Source organism: Miscanthus floridulus, chromosome 8, assembly GCF_019320115.1.
Source record: "Miscanthus floridulus cultivar M001 chromosome 8, ASM1932011v1, whole genome shotgun sequence".
In the NCBI taxonomy this organism is placed as follows: domain Eukaryota; kingdom Viridiplantae; phylum Streptophyta; class Magnoliopsida; order Poales; family Poaceae; genus Miscanthus; species Miscanthus floridulus.
The window spans coordinates 147,140,321-147,148,580 of record NC_089587.1 but is presented as its reverse complement, the minus strand read 5'-3'; positions in this window follow the sequence as shown (position 1 = coordinate 147,148,580).

Genomic DNA, 8,260 nt, shown 5'->3' with positions numbered 1-8,260 from the left:
ATTCATGTGCTGAACCAGCGGAATGAAGCCTGGAACAAAGAAAATGCGTTGAGAGCGCGATATGTTGAGCTAGAGCAGCAGTTGGTAGCTGCAGAAGAGTACAATGACTATCTCCATGAGGAGGTTCACCTGTTACATAATCAGCTTCACCCTCTCCTACCCCCTGATGATAAGAATGACAATGAGGATGAGATGGGCTCTGGTGTCATCATGGCTGAAGATGATGATGACATTGAGGTTAATGGACCTAAGGACGTTCCACCTGAGGAGGAGGAAGATGATGAGTTAGAACCTGCTAGGGATGAAGATGGAGGAGAGATCTTCGACACTGACTCTGAGGATGATGCGTAGTTTAGCTTACTACTTAGCTAATGCGCTAGAGCTAGTCTTTTGTTGATCCTCATGCATGAACAAGTAGCTTTGTAATAAGTTAATCGTTGGGATGTAATATCGAACCCTATGTTATCTTTGATATAAGTTTGGAACCTCTATGGCTTAGATGTAACCTATCAAACGTGTTATGCTCCACGTATGTGAGCCTTTGATACATTCTATCTATGCGGTCTATAGATCTCGTTGTTGGTTAAGTTCATCGCATTAATGTGTCAATTGATGCGCTTGATGAGTTGTGTGATTGTAATGGATGATTGTGCCTCTATGGATTGTATAAATTCATTCTCTCCAATGGAATCAGTTTGGCATAATTATACAATTCATCTACAAAATTTTCCACATCGTTAGTGCTCATTGGCTATACATTTTGTAGATGGCTTATAATCTTTGTCGCGGTCATAGCCTTGGAGATGAGGAACAACCACCTCCTCCACCACCGCCCACACCAGCTAAGCTAATGTAGACAGTCGTCGAAAGTCAGCGCATGCTAGCTGAGGCTATGCGCCAACTGGCTAACTGCGATGATCGACATGTCCGCCAGGGACCCGAGCCAAACCAGTATAGTAGCTTTAAGGACTTCATGGACACAAAGCCTCCTATCTTTAAAGAGGTAGAAGAACCATTACAAGATGATGAATGGTTGAGTATGATAGAGCAAAGGTTTCGATTGCTCAGATTGACAGAAGGTATGAAGGCCTCGTATGCAGGACACTAGCTCCAAGGCCCTGCAGGTATCTAGTGGAACCATCACAGGACCACCTTCCCTACAAATGTCGAGGTGGTTTGGGACCAGTTCCAAGAAGCTTTCAGGGGACATTTTATCCCTCCTGGTCTCATGGCAATCAAGCACACCAAGTTCATAAAGCTAACTCAAGGCAACAAGAGTCTTAATGAATACCTCCAGGCATTTAATAACCTGGCGAGGTATGCTCCTGAGTTTGTTGATACTGATGCTAAAAAGATAGCTAGTCTCAAGAGGGGACTTCCCCCTAAACTAATGAAGTCTATGGGCAACTATAAGTGTGTCACCTTCAATGAGTTTGTCAGTGATGCCCTGACTTAGGAGAATAATGATAAGGTATATGCTGCTTCCAAGACCCGTAAAAGAAATTTTGAGGCAGGTGCTTCTCAGTCTAAGGCACAAGTGGTATCCAAAACCCAATATTGTCCACCTAATGCTAATGTCCGATACCACCCACCTCAGAAGAAGAATTAAACTAAAACTGGTTTTCGCAAGGGGTACATAGTTTCCTTGCCAAAGAATACCTCTAGGCAGGGTAGCTCCAATGTCCCACCATCTAATAGGCTGTGCTGGAACTGTAACAAGCTTGGTCACTGGGCTAATAATTGTCCCTATCCTCCCAAGCAGAATGCTCAGGGAAACATCTGTCAGGGGCGTGTTCACTACACTACTGTGGAGGAAATTCCTACTGGTGAAGTGGTCATCGCTGGTAAGTTTCTTGTTAATGATCACCCTATAGTTGTGCTCTTTGATTCGGGTGCTTCACATTCCTTTGTGAGTTCTACTTATGCATCTGAGCATAAGATGAATGTGATTACAATTATCAAGGGTGGTTATTGTATTAGTGCTGTTGGAAATAATATCATGACTAACCAAGTAGTTAAAGATGTAAAGATTGAGATTGGGGATCAAGAGTTCCTTGTGGATCTTATAGTTCTGCCGAGGGTAGGAATCGATGTAATCCTAGGGATGAAGTGGATGAGCGGGAATGGAGTGTTGATCGATACATCAACCCGTATGGTAATGTTGAGAGATCCTGTGGATAAGAAGGGTTTTCTAGTGCAGTTGCCTCGTGATATCGCTATCCACAATACAGCCAATGCTACCCTAGCCAAAGCCAGTGAGGATATACCGGTTGTCTATGAGTTTCTAGATGTCTTCCCTGATGACTTACCTGGATTACCTCCGAACCATGAAGTAGAATTCAAGATAGAACTCATTTCGGGTACGGCTCCTATTTCTTGAAGGCCCTATAGAATGCCACCTAATGAGTTAGCTAAGCTGAAGATTCAGTTGAATGAGCTATTAAAGAAAGGTTTGATTCGGCCTAGTTCTTCTCCTTGAGGTTGTCCGGCTATCTTTGTGAAGAAGAAGGACGAGTCTCTGCGCATGTGCGTGGATTATCGCCCCCTTAATGCTGTTACTATCAAGAACAAATACCCTCTTCCTCGCATCGATATTCTGTTTGATCAACTCTCCAAAGCTAAGGTATTCTCCAAGATCAATTTGAGGTCTGGCTACCATCAGATCAAAATTCGTCCTGAAGATATATCTAAGACAACTTTCTCTACTCATTATGGCTTATTCGAATATCTTGTCATGTCCTTTGGGTTGACAAATACTCTGGCACACTTTATGTACCTGATGAATTTGGTATTCATGACGGAATTGGATAAGTTAGTCGTCATGTTCATTGATGATATCCTTGTATATTCTCAGAATAAAGAAGAGCATGCTGAACATCTGAGAATTATTTTAACTCGATTACGTGACAACTAGCTTTATGCTAAGTTCAGCAAGTGCGAATTCTGGTTGAACAAGGTACCTTTTCTAGGTCATGTGTTATCTGGAGATGGAATTTCGGTTGACCCTACTAAGGTGCAAGAAGTCCTAGACTGGAAGTCACCTACTACGATCACAGAAGTCTGAAGTTTCCTGGGTTTGGCTGGCTATTATCATCATTTCATCATAGATTTCTCTAAAATTGCTAAGCCCATGACTTGACTACTTCAAAAGGATGAGAAGTTTTTGTGGACTCCGAAGTGTGAAGAGGCTTTCCACACTTTGTGGACCTTACTAACTTTTACTCCTGTATTGGCACAACCTGACATCGAGAAGCCTTTTGATGTCTATTGTGATGCATGTGGCACCAGTTTGGGGTGTGTTCTTATGCAGGAGGGCCGAGTCATTGCTTATGCTTCGCGCTAGCTTCGAAAGCATGAAGTCAATTATCCTACCCATGACTTAGAGGTAGCCGTGGTTGTTCATGCCCTGAAGATTTGGAGACATTACTTGCTAGGTAATGTGTGCAACATCTATACTGACCATAAAAGTCTCAAGTACATCTTTACTCAACCCGAGTTGAACATGCGTCAACGACGATGGTTAGAATTAATCAAAGACTACAACCTTCAAGTGCACTACCATCCTGGCAAGGCAAATGTGGTTGCTGATGCCTTAAGCAGAAAGGCCCATTGCAATTCCATAGTTAGTGAAGACTTTCATCTGGCACACCTCCTTCATCTTGTAGTACTCCACAATATCACTGTGGATTGCTCTCTTAGAAGTCGAATTATCGAACTCCAGAAGACTGATGTGGGTGTGTTTCACATCAAGCGGAAGATGAAAGAGCAGGAGACCAAGCACTTTAGGGTTGATGACAAAGGAATTCTCTGGTTTAATGATAGGCTTGTAGTACCCAAAGACAAAGAACTTAGAAATCAAATTATGGCTGAAGCCCATTCTTCTAGATTGTCTATCCATCCTGGTAGCAGTAAAATGTATCAAGATCTCAAGCCGTATTATTAGTGGACCAAGATGAAGAAAGAAATCGTAGCCTACATGGCAAGGTGTGATAACTATTGTAAAGTCAAGGCTATTCACATGAAGCTCGGGTTATTGTAGCCACTCTCTATTCCTGGCTGGAAGTGGGAAGAAATTGTTATGGATTTTATTGTTGGGTTACCCACTACCAAAAAGGGTTTTGATTCCATCTGGGTTATCGTAGATCGTCCAACCAAATCCGCTCACTTTATTCCGGTCAAGTCTACCTATCACCCTCACAATTATGCTGATATTTATTTTCAACAAGTGGTACGTCTCCATGGTGTACCCAAATCCATTGTTTCAGATAGAGGACCACAATTCACAGCTCGCTTTTGGGAATGCTTACATCAGAATCTTAGCACTCATCTAATTCGCAGTTCTGCCTATCATCCACAAACATCGGGATAGACTGAGCGTGTTAATCAAATTCTTGAAGACATGCTTAGAGCTTGTCTTATCTCTTGCAAAGGCTCTTGGGAGAAATGGTTGCCTCTCGCCGAATTCTCTTATAACAACAGTTATTAAGAGAGTATCAAGATGGCTCCTTTTGAAGCTCTATATGGCCGCAAGTGTAGGACTCCTTTAAACTGGGTGGAACCCGGAGAAAGAAGATTCTATGGTATTGATTTTGTAAAAGAAGCCGAAGAGCAAGTCTGAACTATACAGAAGAATATGACTGCCGCTCAGGCTAGACAAAAGAGCTATGTTGATAAGAGAAGAAAACCTATTGAGTTTGAAGTAGGTGACCATGTTTATCTAAAAGTATCCCCTATGAGAGGAGTAAAACATTTTGGAATAAAAAAAAGCTTGAGCCTCGATATATTGGACCTTACCGAATTATCGAGAAAAGTGGAAGAGTAGCCTATAAACTCGATCTACCACGTGAAATGGGAGCTATATTCCTGGTATTCCATGTGTCTCAGCTGAAGAAGTGTCTCTGTATTCCCGAGGAAAGAGTAGCAACGAGGAGAATCAAATTGAAATCTGATCTTTCTTATGAGGAGAAGCCCATGCAGGTTCTGGATACTCAAGAAAGGGTGACTCGTTGGCGAGTAGTTAAGTTATACAAGGTAGTTTGGAGTAATCATAGTGATCGGGATGCAACATGGGAGTGGGAAGATTATCTAAAAGAAAATCATCCAACTTTCTATACTAAATGGTACGCTTTCCAAATCTCGGGATGAGATTTTTCTAAGGGGGAGGGCTGTAACACCCTAGGTGTTTGGCTCCCACAAAATTGCATTTCACTTCATAAACATGTGCATCATCTATCTCATCATGCCATTGTTACTGAAACATGTATATGCAACATTCTCAATTATGTTTGTTTCATACTTGATTGTTTGTGAATGGTAGTTAGTGCAACATGTGAATGCAACATGAGTTTCTCATACCTTGAAACATGGCAACATGGTAGTGTAATATGACAAGTTTAAAATTGCAACAAAGTCATGAAACATGTGAAACATGGATTTGCAACATTAGGGTAATTTGAGTGTTTTGTTGTTTTATCACATGTGATACTTAGAAGTTGGTGTAGCACTTGTGTAGAGTGGTTAATTATGGTCTAATACACCTTAACTACACTTAGGGTAATTGATGGGACATTGTTCATGTGGACCAAAATGACTAAATTGCCCTCTAGGTGGAGGTTTGACTTTAGGATGACCTATAGAGTGACTCTATTTGACTGATTAAAAAGTCCAACCTAGAGGCCTCGCATGGATGTGTACCCTTTACCAAAGTTGTAGCCAATTTATCAAGGAACAAAAGTCTCAATATGACCATCTCATGAAAATGGCTAGAATATGCTCAAACAGGGCCCACAAGTCAGGTTTCCCTGCTGATTTCAGACTTAGAAAAAATTTTCAGTCGAGTCCTGACTTACAGTTTCATGAGCCCCTCTTTGAGACCTTGTATCTCCCAATCCAGACCGAATTAGTCCAAGCCCCAATTGACAATGTTGTAGTACTACTGTAGCTATACAAATTTGTTGTTACTACCTACCACTTTCTCGGGCTAGATTATGAGCTAGGAGGCGATGAAATGGCGCTGTCAGTCGTGCCACTGAACCCCGATTCAGTCGTTTTAGAAAACGTTTAGTGAACATCATGGCAGACCGGTTTAGAGGCTGGCCACCGCGTGGCGTTCATGCCCAGCTAGCACCTCCACGTCGCGCGCCTGTGCTCCCAGGTGAAAGCCAAGCCAACGCCTCGCTCACTCCCTCTTCCTCTCACCATTTCCCTCTCTGCCTTCCTCCTCCACACGAGCACAGTGACCGGGAAGACCGTGACCGCCGCCGAGCCAAATCACCTAACCGAGCGCTATTGTTCGATTCCCCTGAACCACAGCACCACCGTGAGCCTCTCCACATCCTCGACCTCACCGAAACCTCGTCCTCGCCTCAGGTAGGGCTCACTGTGAAGGCGGCTCCACCGGGTCGCCATGTTCACCGCCGGCCGAGCTCGCACATGGCTGTGGCGCTCGAGCCTCTTACTTCCCCCTCTTTCCCTTGCTTTAGGTCCGGTTAGTGATGCTGATGCTCGTAGGGTAGACCATTAGGGCCATGATACCATCGGCTCGCCGGAGCTGGCCAACTCGCGGCCATGTGCTGCCATGGCCGTCGCCATTCCCCCTAGCCATCGCAATTGCTGCAATTAATGGTACCCCTAGGTGCGCATGGGTGAGGTGAACACGCTGGTACCCGTGGCCTCGCCGGAGCTGCCACCAGCGGCGAGCTACCGCCGTCGCTCTTCTTTCCTCCCCTGTTTTTCTCTCTGACTAGCGGGGCCCGCTTGTCAGCAGCCGCGCGCGTGAGTGGGCCACGCCATGTTTCTGGGCCGTGCTGGTGTGTGCGGGCGCACGCGTCGTGGGCCGCAGTGGCTTTCCGAGCCGGCCCAGTAGGGGTTAGGGTTTCCAAATGGTTTTGTTTTATTCTTTTTCACAGATTTGAGTACATATTCAAAAATGTATATCTCTTGGTTGGTAGATCCAAATGATGTGGTTCCAATTTTATTGAGTTCCTGGTAATGTCTAGTTTGTATTAAAAATATAATTTATGCCATGTTCTGTTATGAAAAATGGAGTTGCTAATTATCTTTTTTAATCATGTGGGAAATAGGGGTAATTATATCTTTTTCTGTGTAGCTCCAAATGGCATGAAATTTTTATAGTGTACTGCTCATATCCTGAATAGCTTGTAGTTAAATTTTCATACACTTTGGACACTGTATGTAGGAGTTATGTAATTCTCTTGTTTGCATGGATGGATCTTGTGTGAATTTTCATAATTTTTCTATAGATCCAGTAAAGGTAAAAGTTGGTGAGTGCTATTCTTATGCTAGAATGATACTAGAAAAAATGTGAAATCTGTTACTTGACACTTTTCAATAGGGTTTCCTAATTATGCTAGAAATAGACCTGTCATCTGTTATTTTTGATACAGCAAGTTCTTCTTGTCCAATTGCTTTGAAATGTTTATGGTAGTCTATGTGAAGCATAAGGTAGCTACTGTAATTTTTGTAGATTTTTTTGTATAGTTTTACTATATGTTGCTTTAATCACCTAATTAACTAAATAAATTAGAAAAGGACATTAAATAATTTATTTAGAAGTTGGCACTATACTTTCTGATGTTCCTCTGGTATGCACAACAAGTTGGTAAACTTGGTTTGGTCCAATTATGGTTTTGCATCATCACTAAATATTTAATTTAGTAAACCTGCCATTTCTGGACAGATTCTATGTTTACTTGAATTCGATTTGGTTAACGTAAGAATCATGCTTTGATGTTTACAAATGATTTGTAGAGAATTTCATAAGCTTTCCAGAATGTCCTCTTGCAAGTTATTTGAATTTGTAGAACTCTTGTTGTGATTGAATTAAGGAACTGCTCATTTGCATATGAAACCTTAACTGTTGATTTAAGTATGCCTTTACTATTCCTAAGCTTGTGGTAATGTTCCTAGGTGTTAGACCTTTAACTGAAGATGAGCATCTTTATCTTAGGTTATGCAAGTTAGGTAAGTTGATCTTGTTCTTCGAGTTAAGTTAGATACATGTTTTAAAGTGATTTGAATAGAGCTATTCTTAATCGGTAAACGAGTGTCCAGTGATGTTTTCGTTAAATACTTACTGTTATCCATTCATCATGAGCATCATATCATTCCTTACACATCCATGATATTTATCTTGTGCATCTGCATGCAATAGGTGTACCGGAAGGAGTAACACTGTTGGAATTCGAGGAACCGAGCGGGGAGCAGCAGCAGCCAACACCGGAGGTTTAGGAGGGGCAGC